Consider the following 15,796-nt stretch of genomic DNA (forward strand, 5'->3'; position numbering starts at 1 on the left):
TTTTAGAGATCCCCGTGAATGGCAAAATCCACGAATACTAATGGGGCTCCCCACCAGACCTCATGGCCACCCCCTGTTCTCCCCCATTGTTCACAGGGCCATGGCTGCTCCAAGCGCCGCCGCTGCCACCACCCTCACCATCCCGGGGCTCCCCTGCAGCACCTGAGGACTGATCCCTTCCCCCCGAGTGCTGTCGCAGCTGCCGCCGGGGGAGAAGATGCCACCGCTGACTCGCTCCACTTCCCTGGTGCTTGCTCTCCACCTGCCTCCTGACTCTACACTCCCCTTTGAATATTTGAATTCACAAATCCAGAGTTCACAAATAGCAAGGATTTCCTGTAATGTGATGAGATTATCTGAGAGTGGAGCATGAGCAGAGAGGGTGCTACAATGTTTTCCTAATGACTAGTTTTAAAGAGCATTTTCTTCCTCATCTGTAGCAGAGGCAGTTGTCTGGTAACTTCAAGGGTTATAAAAGGCACACTAAGACTGGAAGGCTCCTAAGCAGCGCATTTGTTTGCCAGCCTCATTCCCATGGATTTTTCCCTTTTATTGATGTCTTTGGATTTTGACTACTTTATATTTTACATGGACTCTTTTTACCAATGCATTATAATAAAGAAAATAAAATTAGTATAAACCATAGTCACTCACTCACACTTTTTAGGTGCGGGACCATATAAACACTTAGGGAAGAATGTTTTCATTGTATGCACCCAAGTGGCAGTTACCCAACCATGCAAGTGCCATTTAGTGATCCTATTCTACATGCAGAATGGATGTATAATCATCCACATGGCTACTGAATATGCATAGTAGCCTATCTACTGACCGGGCAGGTACAGGGTTCCATACAAGCACATGCTGGGGGAGTACAAGTCATGAAGTATACCCCACAAAAAAACTATGACTAGAGGGTGCTAGATGTTGAAGGAGGAGGGCCCATGCATGTTTTAGCCCAATAGCCTAGTGATTAAGGCACTCAACCAGGAAGCAGATAACTCAGGTTCCTGGATCTCTCACTTAGCAGCGGTTGGAATGGAATCTCTTCATCTTCCATGCACAGTAGTCTAGCCACCTGCCTACAGGTTAAGCATCATCCAATCACTTGTGCTCCAAACATGGGAGAGATCTCCTCCTGCTTTTTGTTGGACCAGAATGTCAGGATTTATGTTCAAATATGCATGTATGCAGCTGTGTTCCTGCCCAACCATAGTACAGCCTATATTTGTATATGCTCAGTAGCTGTGTGGATGTTTGTGTGTCCACACTGCATGTGGAGCATGACCAAAAACTGTGCAGAAGTGCCAAAAATGGCACACGCATACCTGCGTAACTACCATTTGAGCAGGTAAAAGGTAATAGGATTCTGCCCTGAGAGTTTGTGGCAGCTCTGGCTGGGATGGCTAGTCACTGATGATTCTGCCTTGAGTAGAGGACAGGACTAGATGATTTCATGGGCTATGGACAGAAATTACACATAAACCAGTATAAGTGATCAGAAAATGGTTTAAATCCATAACACAACAGAAGTTCAGTGCACATAAACTGTTTTCAAAATGGCTGAAACTGGTTTAAGATATATGCGAAAGGAAGTAGTATCAGACTTAACTGGTTTAGGTTAAATCTTGAATTAACCTTGGATCAGTTTATTGAATTTCTCTCCCAGATCCTATCCAGATTCAAGTTAACTCACTGTCTCCCAGCATCCCAGGATGCTTTTCACCACCCCTGCAACCCCTCCCCCCCCCAGCATAGGTGGGCTAGCTTTGGCTGAACCTGTCTGTTCCAAACAAGTAGGGAGGCATGCTCTAGTGGCCCCTGGCTTCTAGCCTGGGCTACTTCAGGCATGTGGCTGCAATTCCAGAATCAAACGTGAATGTCTGTTCACTTGCTTACAAATTCAATCTACACAGCTCAGACTAATCTGTGAAGATTGAATTGTTTCAGACTTAGACTTTTAGACTGTCTGTACTTAGCCATGAGGTCCCTTCCAGCTGTGCTTTCCTGTGATCCTATAATCCTTTAAACTAACTAACACAGCTAGGATTTTTATCTCAAGTACTGGAGGCCTGTGAGTTTAGGTCTAGCAGCTCCAAGTTCATTACAGGGAGCATCATATTACTCTAACATTGATCGTATAGGACTAAGTTCTCATAGCATTTACACAGCTGTTTAGGAGAATAAGGTATCTCATTGTCACAATTTTTCCTTCTCATCCTTACTTAGATTTGATTCTGGATGGGTAGGGAGAGTACTGGTTATTCCTCAATTCTCTTCAATTCAATCTAATTGGTCATGAGTGAGTGAAGAGAGGCAGGGAGTGAGAAGCGTATGCTCTACCCCACCACTTCTTCAGACCAGCCAGACTTCAAAGGATTGTCTCATGTGCTGAAAGTTGACCCTATGCATAAACATTTACAATGTTAGGGCCTAATTTAGGATACTGGAATGTTGTTATGTTCAATGATAAGGTATGGGAACGAAAAAGCACAAATTAACACTTTCAACTTACTTTACTGAGACTAAGACAGCGCTCTTGCATCCTATAATATGCTCCCAGAAGGGGAACAATTTTTTTTCCTGTATTGATTTAGCATAAATTACAGAGTATTTTCCTTTGCAATGGGCACGTATGCATGTTGCCCTATGGCAATGTAGCGATGTGCTACGTCGCCATATGGTGTGCTACGGTGGCATAGCTATCACATGGGTCTACATATGATCGGCAGCTATGTTGTTGTAGCAGCCTGCCCCCCTGGTATAGCATACCACTACGGTGACATAGTTGTGAAATCTAACTGTGTGGGGCACATACGGAACAGTACAGGCAGTTACTGCCCAAAAGGAAGTACTAAAGCATGGTGCCATCGCAATAGTGTCATATGGTGATGTGTAGACACACCCAGTATGTATTCTGGCCAATGCTATAGAATATACCCTTAACAAAGAGTGAGACGTTATTGTAATGGAGCATTATAAAAGATAATATAAAACTAACCAAGCAGATCATTAACATTTCACACCATTCTGAAAACTTCTAGCTAATCTGTGGAACAAAAAAAATGGTGCACATTTTCCATAGCTGATGTGTGTCTCTTCACACCTAAATCCAAAGCTTGCTGAAGTCAAAGGGTGCAAGTCACTGAGGTGACTTGCAGTTATAATAGTAGTCCTTTTTCCGTTCCTAAAAAATGCTTGGTTATACACTGCCCTTTACTCAGGATGGACTGTAAAGTCAGTTCAGCCCTTTACAGTGTTAAGGAATGGGTTTGGATAACACAACACCCTGGAATATCTAACTTCCTGATTGAACTATTAGGTTGGAGGTCAGTCATCCTTCTTTGTTTGTTCCTTTGTTGATTTTAAAAATAGCTGTCAGAAAAAAGAGCAATCAGCTTGAGTAAAACTGATGACAGAAGCACTGAATGTATTATTTTTCTCATTAAATGCCAGTTACTGTTAAAACCTGACTGCTCTATCTATGCCTTAAACAAGAAATTGCTGAATTTCTAAACTGTTAAGGGAAATTAACCAAAGAGAATTTTTCTCTAGACTTCAGAAATAATTTTCATCATTTTCTGCCTCAGCATTTAGGAAGAATGCTGGAGCTGAGCCCAGGCAGTGGGCCTACTCACGTAAAAATAAGAGCTGTGGGGTCTGGCTCTTAGATGGTTAGCAAAATTTCTAATGAATCACAGAATATTTCATTACTTGTCTCAGTCTGGATCAGGCTGATTGTATTTATAGTTCTGCAGTAAAGTGATTTGGTTTCCAGGCTAAGTCTTGGTGGGCAGGTGTCTATGTAAAGTAAATGACTACTGGAGAGTGTACTAGTTAGCAGTCTCAATGATGGCTTAAGACAAAAGTCAAGATAATGAATCATTATAGAGCATCTCTGGCAAGACTAATCAACAGGTCTAATCTCAGTGGTCATTTGCTTCCAGTCTCTTTTCAATGTCAGGAATGAAGTCTTCATTCTTTGGATGCACAAAATGCCTGTTTGAAGCCAACACATATTTAAGGTGTACAAACAACATAATATTGGGCTGATTGCCAGGGAACTGTCAGGAGACCTGTACTGCATTGCTTGTGCTATATAGGTTTTGAGGATATTATTCTGTCACCATTGTTTTCCAATCCAATAACTTTCATGAGCAACAAATTGATAACAACAAAAGGAGGAAAGATTTGCAAATGAAAACATTCTTCTGTTAAATAATCATGTCTCAAGGAATAAAATGCTTGATGCCTGCTTTCCATTGATAAATGGTTTTCTGTTCATATTTAAGAGAAAAATGATTTGCCAATGAAAAATAAAAACAGACAGCAAATGCCAAATATATTACTGTATAATTTCAATGATGAGAGATAAAAACCTCCTGCATCCTTGGATAATAACTAAATATTGATTTACTAGTAAGTATTTATCTTCTACCAAATAATAATTTTTTGATGGAGGCAATCAGGTCCCTGGCAAAAATATGCTTTATTATAATTTTTGCAAATTCTATGTAGAGGGTGTACATATATTAAACACTAAGTAAGTCATAGTTGTATTATTTCAGGGTATAGTCTAATATGTTTTAAAGCAAATACAAGTGACCTGGAGGTGTAAGCTAAATATGAGAGGAAAACAAATACAGAAATGAGTGGTAGAAATTAACTGTACCCACAAAAACTAATGATATACTGGGATATGTTGGATGCATTAAGATGTTGAACTGCTTCGCTCACACTTCAGCTAAAAAAAAAAATATTTATATCGTGTATATACGTTAGAGATGCTAGCACAGAGACATGTGATATTGGTAAAGCTAAAAGTGGCTGTTTAATGCAGTGTTAATGAAGTAAATATGTACACAGATAATCAAGTACTATGGAAGCTGGGGTTCCAACTATTCAACCACATAGCACAGAGTCAGAGCTGATTCTGAATCAGCCTGTGTACTATGGAAACAGAAGTGCTACCACCATTGGCACCACAGTAGCTGGCACTCCCCCATAGGCAGACAGTGTCCAGTGTCAGAAACTGTCCTGAGCCAGGGCCCAAGACAAAGTGCAACTGAAATCACTAGGAACTGCTCCATAGGGAGGTTGCGACTGATTCTTTTTCTGCCGCAGCTTATTTTTCCCTTGTACCCACTCCTTGCCCACCTGTGTGAAAGAAGTAATGATTCCAGAAAGGCTCCTCACCCAGTGCAACTGTTACAGGTAAGGTGTCCATACAGGCCTAGGTGACCCATCCAGCCTCTAGCCAACTGCATAAAACGGAGTGACATGGCTAGCAACATGTCCAGCTACCTTTGACACTCCTGAAATAATCAGGTCTCCCTTACATCTGGGTCAGCTGGGGAAAGCTTACAGCACTAGGCCAGATCAATGCTAGAATTCATACCTCTGGACCCCATAGCAAGACAGTTTACTCACTATAACATGGTTCTCCTGTCTGTCTCGATATCGTGTGTGTGATGATAAGTTAATACAGAGGACAGCAAAGATCTGGCACGCAAAGAGATTTTATCCAGCTTGCCAAGCCTGCCAAAAAGTGATATTGTCAAGGAGGCAACCCCTGTTGATATTCCTCCACTACGTGCCATCTAGTGGAAGAACACCTAACAACTGCCACCTCTCTTCCACCATAGGACTGAGATTTGTTATCTCAACCTACTGTTAGTGAAAGCTTGCTGACCCCCTCAGTTAACAGATTAATCGATAAGACACCAGTAGCTGGAGCAAAAGAATGTGGCATAGTTCCTGGCTTAGTAAAACTAGACACCCATTATCCCTACAAGAGGGAAATTACCGCATATACCTAGAAATACTTAAAGCTTCTTCCTTTTCTCTTTATTTATATTTTGCCATGTAGTAAACCCCTACAAAAGTCTTGCTCTTGCTGGTTCTTACAGTTTGCACATTTTAATAAAGAAATCACAGCCAGCACTCTTGAACCTATAGGCTGTGCTATTTATACAAGATCTTAAAAATTCTGCTGGTGGTCACTTATGCTATTCCAGGTCCAAAGAATATGGTCATCTTGTCACTGAAAATAGGTTAAGACACTAGTTTTGCAGGGGGCAGGGGGGTGGTTAACCACCTTACCAATGTTTGGCTAGCTGATATCTGTTCTGTGGGGACCACAGTGGAGGAAAGTGGCAACTGCCAGCCACCATGTGACTTGTTAGAGCTTTGGTAAATTCCTTTTAGCCCAAAGTCTCTACAGATATGGAGACTCACTGGTTTCTAAATTTTAAAATGGTTTCACCTCAGGGGAAAAAAAAAACTGTTTCACATTTAAAATTAATTTAAAGTATTTTTGAGAGGAACTATTCAGAGGTCTTCTGTATTGAAACAATTTAAGAAATAGTATCACAGGGCCAGAAGGGACCTCCAAGGTCATCTAGACCAACTCTTGCAGAAATGTAGGACAAGCTACTCTTAAACCACACCAGACCAATGCCTATTGTCTTCAAAATCTCCAGTTACAAATTTCTACAACTTCCCTAAGCAGCTTGTTCCACTGCTTTTCTGCTTTTACAGTTAGGAATTTTTCACTGAGATTTAATTTAAATTTGCTTTGCAGTAGTTTAGCCCCATTGCTTTGTGTCCTGCCCTCTGTGCAAAGGAAAAGAGTTGTTCTCCCTCTTCTTTATCCAGTCTTTCAAATATTTGAAAATTGCTATCATATCTTTCTTTAATTGCCTTTTCTCTAAACTAAGTACACATAGTTTTTTCAGACTTTGCTTGTATGACTTGTATTCCAACCCCCTTTAATCATTTTTGTCACGTGCCTCTGGATCTTCAGTAGTTACTCTACATAGGGGAAGACAACTTTTTCCCAGGCCTGAATGACCCACCCTGGGCCAGAGGAGGGCAGAAAGGCAGGCAGAAGGACCTTGCCACAACTGCTGCTTGTCTCCATAGTGGCACAGGAAGAGTGCCCATAGCTGAAGCCCCTCACCGCTAAATGTCAGAGAAGCCCTATGTGTGGGAGCTAGATGTAATGATTCCACAAGCTGGATCTGGCCCACGGCCCCTGGGTTGTTGACCCCTGCTCTAGATCCTTCTGAAAAGCAAATCCCAGAACTACACACAAGACTCCAGGGTCTAACCAGAAGTGAAGTCTAACCAGAAGTGATTAGAGTGGCACTGTCATTAAGGCTGTGTGAAGCTTTGGTCACTGATTTAATTCAGTGGAGATTTGGCCTGATTTGGTAGCTGAATCTCCAAATCCGAATCGAATCGGAGGACCCTTTAATCTTTCTGAATCAAATCGGAACCTTCCAAATCTATTCAGAGAGATTTGGAAAGATTCTGCGATTCGGACATAGAGACATCTTTAAACGTTTTTTCTACATACCTGTAGGTAGCAGGGGCTCATGATTGCTATGATGCTGGGGCATATGGAGCATCTCACAGAAGCACAGGGGGCTCCCCAGCATGCTCAGCAGCAGACCCAGAAGTGGACCAGAAGAACTTCCATTCCACTTCCAGGTCCACCGGGGAGCACGCAGGGGGCCTGCCTCGCACCCTCCCCATCTCAGTGACTGGTGCCTCCTGGGTCTGGCGCGGCACCCAAAAATCCCCCTGTGGTGGATCACCAACCTGAAGGGCATGGCGGGCGGGGCCCATGTCCTCCCTGGCAGCCCCGAAAGTGGACCAGAAGTACTTCCAGTCCACTTCCGGGTTCACTGCCAAGCACATGGAGGGCCCCCCCCACACTCCTGTGGGACATACTTCATAGCATCTGATGAAGTAGGCTGTTGCCTACAAAATTTTATGCCTCTCTGAACCAGTTAGTCCTAAGGTACCTCCCTGCCCTGCCTTCTGCCTGACTTCAGACTACATTGCTACGTACCTCTCTGTGTCGGACTTACATTAATGCAGCCCAAAACATTATTTGCTTTTTTCTGTAACAACATCGGTTTGCTGACTCAGGATCCTTCTCAGCAGTGCTACTGCCTAGCCATTATCTCTTGTTCTCAATTTGTGAATTTGGTTTTCCTTTCCTACATGTAACACCTTATGTTTCCCAACGGTGAATTTAATTCTGCTGCCCAGTATCCAATTCATCAAAATCCTTTTAAATCAGGAAGCTTTCTATTCCAGCAACCAAATCATCAAAAAATCATATTAAAGAATATCAGACCCAGAACAAACCCCTGAGGAACTTCACTTGAAACCTCATTCTGTTTAGCCCATGTTTCTCCACTTATTTATAAGGTCACGTGAGACTGTATCAAAGCTCCATAAAAGTCCAAGTATCAGTTTATTACGTCCACCTCATTTCCTTTATCTACTGAATTAGTTACATCAAGACAGGGAATCAGTTGGTTTGACATTTGTTACAAAATTATGATTATGGTGATCACATCTACCTTCAGGTGATTATAAACTGACTGTTTTATAATTTGCTTTAGTAACTTCCAAGGTATTCAAGTCTCATTGGCCCATCATTCTCCAGGTTGTGTTTCTCCTTTTTGAAAATGAGCACTGCGTTAGCCATCTCCAGTCACCTAGGAGTGCTCCTGGAACTGCTCCTGTCAACCATGTTTTGGCAAATACTGTTGCCAGTGGCTCCAAGATTACTTCAGCCAGTTCCTTTTTATTTATTTTTTATTTGTATTTAATACATGCAGGAGAACATGGGGAATACAGCTGTTTTAAGTACAGTCTCACTTCTCAGGTGACTGAAAGTTCTTAACCTTCATTTTTATGCTCTATAAGTTTGCTTAGGTGCACAAGGATCTATATTACAGTAGTTTATATAACACTGGTCAAAGGACAGGTCTCTAAGGGGAAGGCTTGCCTATGCTGGGGTTTTATCTTGGTTTCGGCCATGAATGGGTAGTCATTAATATACAGTGCTGTAGTAAGCGGGGAAGAGCAGGGCAACCACCCTGGGTGCCAAAGTGAAGGGGTGTGAACAGGCGCTGCCCAGCTGGGGCAGGGCGCAGGACGGAGCTGAGAGCTGCTTGTTTGGGGGGGGGGGGTGCAGGGATGCGGGGAGGGCAGCTTCTGCCACTGTGTGCACACCTGGGCAAGCATGCAGGGGGTCAGGGGTGCCCTCCAGATCTATTTGTGGGGCGAGGTCAGGCTGCCATCGTGGGCTTTTCCCCAGGTGCCAAACTTCCTTGGCATGGCACTGTCAATATGGATCAGGGGAGTCAAACTCACCCTGGGCCCTGGGCCCTGGGCTGGACCAAAGGGGCTCCTACCAGGCTGAATCCATGGGGCCAGCAGCAACTGCAATAGAGATCATAGAATCATAGCATCAGAGAAAATTGGGGGTGGAAGGGATCTCAGGATGTCATCTAGTACAACCCCTTGCTCAAAGCAGGACCATCCCCAATTAGATCATCCCAGCCAAGGCTTTGTCTAGTCAGATCTTAAAAACCTCCAAGGATGGAGCTTCCACCACCTCTCTGGGTAACCTGTTCCAGTGTTTTACTACCCTCCTAATGAGAGAGTTTTTCCTAATATCCAACCTAAGCTTCCCTTGCTGCAACTTGAGACCATTGCTCCTTGTTCTGTCATCTGTCACCCCTGAGAACTGTCCAGTTCCATCCTCTTTTGAACCCCCCCTTCAGGTAGTTGAAAGCTGCTATTAAATCCCCTCTCAGTCTTCTCTTCTCCAGACTAAATAAGCCCAGTTACCTCAGCACCCTCTGTAAGTCATGTGCCCCAGCCCCCTAACCATTTTCAATGCCCTCTGCTGGACTCCCTCCAACTTGACCACATTCTTTCTGTAGTGCAGGGCCCAAAACTGGGGACAGTACTCCAGATGTGGCTTCACCAGTGCCAAATAAGGGGAAGAATCATGTTCCTCAATCTGCTGGCCACACTTCTAATAATGCAGCCCAGTATGCCGTTAGTGTTCTTGGCAACAAGGGCATACTGTTGGCTCATATTCAGCTCATTGTCCACTGTAACCCTCAGGTCCTTTTCTGCAGAGCTGCTGCTTAGTAGGGGTGCACTGATAGAGATTTTTAAGGAGCCATATTGAATGATACCAATCTGATTCCAACATGCAGCCCCACAGCATGGAGACCAGCTGGGTCTGGTAAATCTGGTAAGGGGGAAGAGGTGGGGGGGAGGGAAGTGGTGTAGGGAGGGGCAGATAGAGGCCCTCATGGTAAGGAAGGGAGTTCGGAAAGGGGCAGGTTCTGCTCAGCCAGGGCGGGGCAGGGTGTGGAACAGAGTCACGAGTGGCTCATCTGGGGTACAGGGGGAGGCAGCTCCCACCGCTGTACGCACCCTGGAAGGGCATGGGAGGCACGTGCCCCTGGATCTGCACGTGAGGCGGGGTAGACTGCCACTGCAGGCTGGGGCCAGGGATGCACCAGGCTCTTCCCGATGAGGAGGCTGGGCTGGGCTGCGCTCAGAGTGGGCAGCGGTGGCACTGGGAGAGGGCCGGGGGCGGGGGGGGGGAGGGGAATGGGGGCGGACTACAGCACTTATCAGCCACATTATTGGCCACATCAGGCAAAAAAAACCTGATCTCCGATATTGTCAATTTTCTCTATATCAGTGCCGATTCAATATGGGACCAATGTATCGGTGTACCTCTACTGCTTCGCCAGCTGGTCCCCATCCTATGTTGGTTCATGGGATTCTTTCATCCTATGTGAAGAATTTTGCACTTGTTGCAACAGCTTGGGGTTGCATTTGGGTGGTCGCAAAGTTCTGGAGCCTGCTGCTCATGGCTATTCAGCCTGCCATACCCCCACAACTACTGGTAGCCAGCTAGACCACTGGCAGGCTCAACAGAACAGTTCTACACTCCAGTTCCAGCCCATGAGTTGTATTTCTGATACTCCAAGTATAGATGATGGATCAATACAAACTCCTAATTGAGACAAGGCTTGAAAATGATCACTTTGTCTATAAAGGGATTGCTGTTACAGCTATACTAACTGCTCGTCAGGGCCAATCACCAGGATGAAACATGCCTTAGAGGTGCTTGAATATTTTATAAACTATAGTGATGTAGCTCCCTGTGCAACTCACAAGTGGCCTGGGCTTGGGCTAAATTCACTTGCAATTTTTAAAATTTAAAGTCATTATGCAAATAATCTTTATTTTTGTATATGTAACTGAATATTTACACACATAAGTATTTATCTTACCTAACTTTGGTGACTGGTGCCATATAACAAGCTTACATGAAGGAGTAATGGTTTCTGAAATCTGTCTGTTGACAGAGACTACTAGAATGCTATTAAAAACATTGAGACACACTGATCTGATTTACAGTAGCTGAGACTCTAGAAATCGATGTGAGAGAGATCATTTTCTCCATTCTGAAAAAAGTAAATCTATGCTTTTACGTGTTTTATGAAGTGATGTACCTACAACCTGACCTCATTATATAAATTGATAAATAAATTAGAAGCATTCTACCTCTACTCTCATTTAGGATTTTCCTCAGATACATTTAGATGTGTATGATTTTTCCTCTCTGTTTTCATCTCCTTTATTATTTTGTGGCTTCCAAAAAGAAATAGGCATCTCCTAACCTAAGCTGATAGCCAAGTGTGTTAAGGACAACTTCCAATCTTTAATATGATGAGCAAAGGTAACAAACAATAATAAGAAGATATAAAGCTGAGTTTATATATTGTTCTTTCAGGAATATTTTGTGTGGTGCCATTTCACAGGCATGCAGCTTTTGTAACACTCGTGAAAGAGCTTCTGTCAAGAGTTACAATCCGGTGCTCACCTGAAGAATTCTGCATTGCATATTGCTCATCTGAACAAAATACTTGCCAAAGTACATTAGAATTGAAGTGCTTCTGAGTTGCTGGGTGCTACAATGCACAGAGCTGACTGAATTGCCCATGTACTGAGTGCTTCCAAGATCATAAAGTATCTGAACACATCTGTGCCTTTATAGACCAGCTGACCTTTTACCATTCCAGCAATCATGTGGTAACAATATATTATGGGATGCTGTCACTCTTAAGCTCATCTATGGCAAAAATGAATGTAATGACACCCTAAACAATTACAAATCAAATGAAATTTCCAAGATCTAAATAACCCATTCACCCTGTTTAGTTTTTTGTTCTCCTTTTAGGTTTGACAATTAAACTGTCATTTTTTATTTCTAGATCTCCTGCCTCTGGCCCCAGTTCTGTGATGTTCGAAACATCCTCAGCTCTCACTAGAGGCAATAAGAGTGCTGCTCTGTCTGAGTTTATCCCATCATCAATGGGTGTTCATATATACCCATGTTCAATATTTTTTTAATCATTGAAAGTGCTTGCCTGCATGGCATTTGGATGAATTTTGAATTGATATAGAATCACAGAATAAGTACAATTTGATCAAAGAATTCCTTGGAGCTACACAGGATCTCAAGATCTAATTCTTCTGCACTGGCTGAGACCACTGGAAAGGGTCCCATCTGATCCTTCACTGAAGCAATGGGATGGTAGACTGAGAGAGAAGAAAATGTATGTAAAGGACTACAGATCCTTACAAATAAATATTCAAAAGCAGGTAAGAGATTTAAGAGGAGACATCCTGTTAAAAGTCAGTGTTGAGTTTCCTAAATCCCTTGGATAATTTTGAAAATCTGCCTCTAGTTGTTCACAGAAGCCATGATTCATCCATCTAAGGATTTGTTTTATATAGCACTAATCACCAGTGTTTGGTCCAGCCAATGTTTTTGTATGCATATATTCATATGTATCTACAAAAATAAGGATTATTTTAACAATAAACATGGATACAATGTTTCCAAGTGCACCTTTAGTCAACCTTTTTTGAAGAATTTGTCCTAATGGCTTCCCCCTTAGCATCCTTTTGTCTCTAGCTAACTATAGATCAGCCAGATTTCAGTAGACAAGACCAAGTGAGGTATCTAAACTGACCGTATCAATATAAATACATTACAGATTGAAAGATGACTCTGCTATGACCTCTTCATTTTAATAGCCTTCTTTTTATGAGTCTGTTTTAAATGTACTTTAAATAGGAAACACTGCTGTGATAGAGCTGTAGGTCTGTTTACACTGGTTGCTGTTTCCTGCTGTTTAAATGTCATCTGTTTCAGATTTGCAAAAATATAGTGCTCCAAAACAATTCATTGACGACTGTCACTAGGAGACTAGGATTTTCATGGCAAATTGGGATGAGGGATAGAGATGTAGGGAAACAGAATCCACATTTTTCTCAATCCCGCTATGATACAATCAGCATTATCAACATCACAAGAAGGCAAGGGTATTTGAATGGCTAATAGTCTGTGCTGGGGACAACAGATCCTACAGTGTGATGAACAGCTTTAAACCCCAAAAGGCACTAATAAGAATCCATGAAGCAGGCTTTAATGAATAAATAAAAATAAATAAAAATGGCTTTTCTTAGCCAAAATTCAGTATCTTTCCAGGGACATAATTGGAGGCAAGACTGAGTTCTTTCCTCCTCCCTTTACAATGCTAGCACATATGCTCCTGTGTGTTCTTTGTTATGTGGCTGAGTCATTATTCTCTTGCACAGATTGCTATTTTAAACAATTATTGGAGGGACTGGAGATAGGAATTCTCTTTATATTTAAATCACAATAAGTAGTCTTTAGCCATGCTGCTAAGGGCTGGGACCTCTTACATAACACCAGGGCAGCAGAAAAGAGATCCTGTATATCAAATTCCATAGAAATATAGAGAATAACTAGGAGCAGCCATTTCTATTTCAGAGAAGTAATAAACTAAGCAATAAAAATAAAGGATGGGCTGGGTTTTATAGCCTGTGAGTGCTATGTCCTACTATACAAGAATAAATAGAAAGAGGGGCCTGGACGGAGCTTTGGTTGTCATATGTACTCCTCCCAGAGACTATGAACAGGTGTTGCAGGCAGTCAAGAATAAGAGTGGTGATAAATAAGAAGTTGTGCAGAGGACATTACTTTCCCTGATCTTAGTTCTCTGCCTACCCAGAAGGGGAAACACTAGTTTATGTCGCACAGCTAGTGACACTGTTAACTAGCTAATTTGAAAGTTAAAATGTCTACCTGTTATGAAAGATTATATCACCACCCCTAAAAAAATCTGCTTCAGAATTGTAAGGGGACCAGTTATGAATATAAATTATGGACCTGTGAAAATCCTTTTAGGATGTTCTTCCAGCCTGCTTTTAAAAGAGGTCTGGCATTCTTTTTTAAAGTCAATTATACACAAAGTTTGGGTAACAGCGTTCCCACCTTTCATTAGAACTAAACAAGCAAATAAAAATGAAATACTTGAATATAATAAGTTCTTTTCCTCTCTTCTCACACCTTTTGATTTTAGGTGCGCTAGCCATGAAATTACAACCACAAAGAAATCAAACTCACTGGATGTACTGAACCTTGCTATAATACAAACTAACCCTTTTCTTCATCTGTAGTACTTGTTATTGTAATTATTTCTTTTAAGATGACTCAGTTGGGATCTCAGTAAGGGGAGCCAAAAGCTATACTCCCCTGCTGGCTGATGCTCTACCAGTCAGCTAAGGAGAGGAGTTTTAATCAGTTAGGCATCTCTACCCCTGCTTATCATGATAACCAGCATGGTCTTATGTATGTCCATATGCTCCTTGTGTCTACCTGTTGTATGAACCAGGTGGCTTGTACACTGACATTTTAAGTTCTTTGGGAGCAAAAATCACTTTTCTTATGCATGTGTATAGTTCCTAACCCAATGGGCCTCTAGCTGCTCCTTCAATGTAAGTTAATAATATTAATGAATCAGCCTGGCAGCGTAGGGAAGTAGGGCATAAGTATTCAGAGTCCTTAAAATGCCTGTTTTGTTATTCCTTTTGGTCTCCTGTTAGATCAGCAAGCTGTCTCAGAACATATATCTCTAGCTCTACGTCTGCTACTGGATTTCTGTGAGATCTTGGGCAGGTCACTGTACTTATTTGTTTTTTCGTGTTCCCACTTGTAAAATGAGGAGTATAGTGCTCATCCACCTTCATAAAGAGCTTTGAGCTCTCTGAATGAAAATAATTATATAAGTTCAGAGCATTACTTGGTAGTAGTAGTCAGGAAGCACTAGACAGATGGCTTAGTGATATTTTCAAATTCTGTAATAAGCAATCCTTCACTGGACCTGCAGCCTGAAGAAACAAGAGAATCATAAAGTTTAAACATGCTGGTGTGAAATGTGGCAAACACACCTAATTGCCAGTAATATATCATGAATATATATAGATACTTTGTATAGTTTTAGGATCCCAATTATTTTCTACAATATTATTCCTCAACTTAAAATGACATTTCTGCAAACACTGTTTGTCTCTATAAAATCTCTATTACTAAACGTCTCATGGCTATCACGTAGGAGAAGACTGCTGGTTTTAATAATTAATCCTGTAAAGCTATGCTTTTGTGCTGTGCATTACTGGAACAAAAAATCCTAACCAAATTGAAATCAGATAAAAGTAATTTGTGTTTTAATTCAAAAACAAAACTTCAAAGTGTTATTGAAAACTAAATCTGCTTTCATTATACAGCATCCCTTTAATCTTAGGTATGAAAACTTTTTTTTATCACCTCTTATATCTGATAAAATAATTATCTCTAACGGCATCCATGTTGATGCTTTATTTTTATAACCCAGTTTTATGTTCTAATTTCCAAATACTCAACCTGTGGCTGTGCTGTTCTAAATCTCAGCAAAATGCTGTACAAGCAATGGCAGGTCCCCACATTGCTGAAATGACCCTCAATTTGTTCTTGGTCTTTTCAATTTCAAATGAACTCCCATTGAGTACCAGGAAATAATTAGCTCCTCTAATTAAGATAACAATG

Source organism: Alligator mississippiensis, chromosome 2 (genome assembly GCF_030867095.1).
Source record: "Alligator mississippiensis isolate rAllMis1 chromosome 2, rAllMis1, whole genome shotgun sequence".
Taxonomy (NCBI): domain Eukaryota; kingdom Metazoa; phylum Chordata; order Crocodylia; family Alligatoridae; genus Alligator; species Alligator mississippiensis.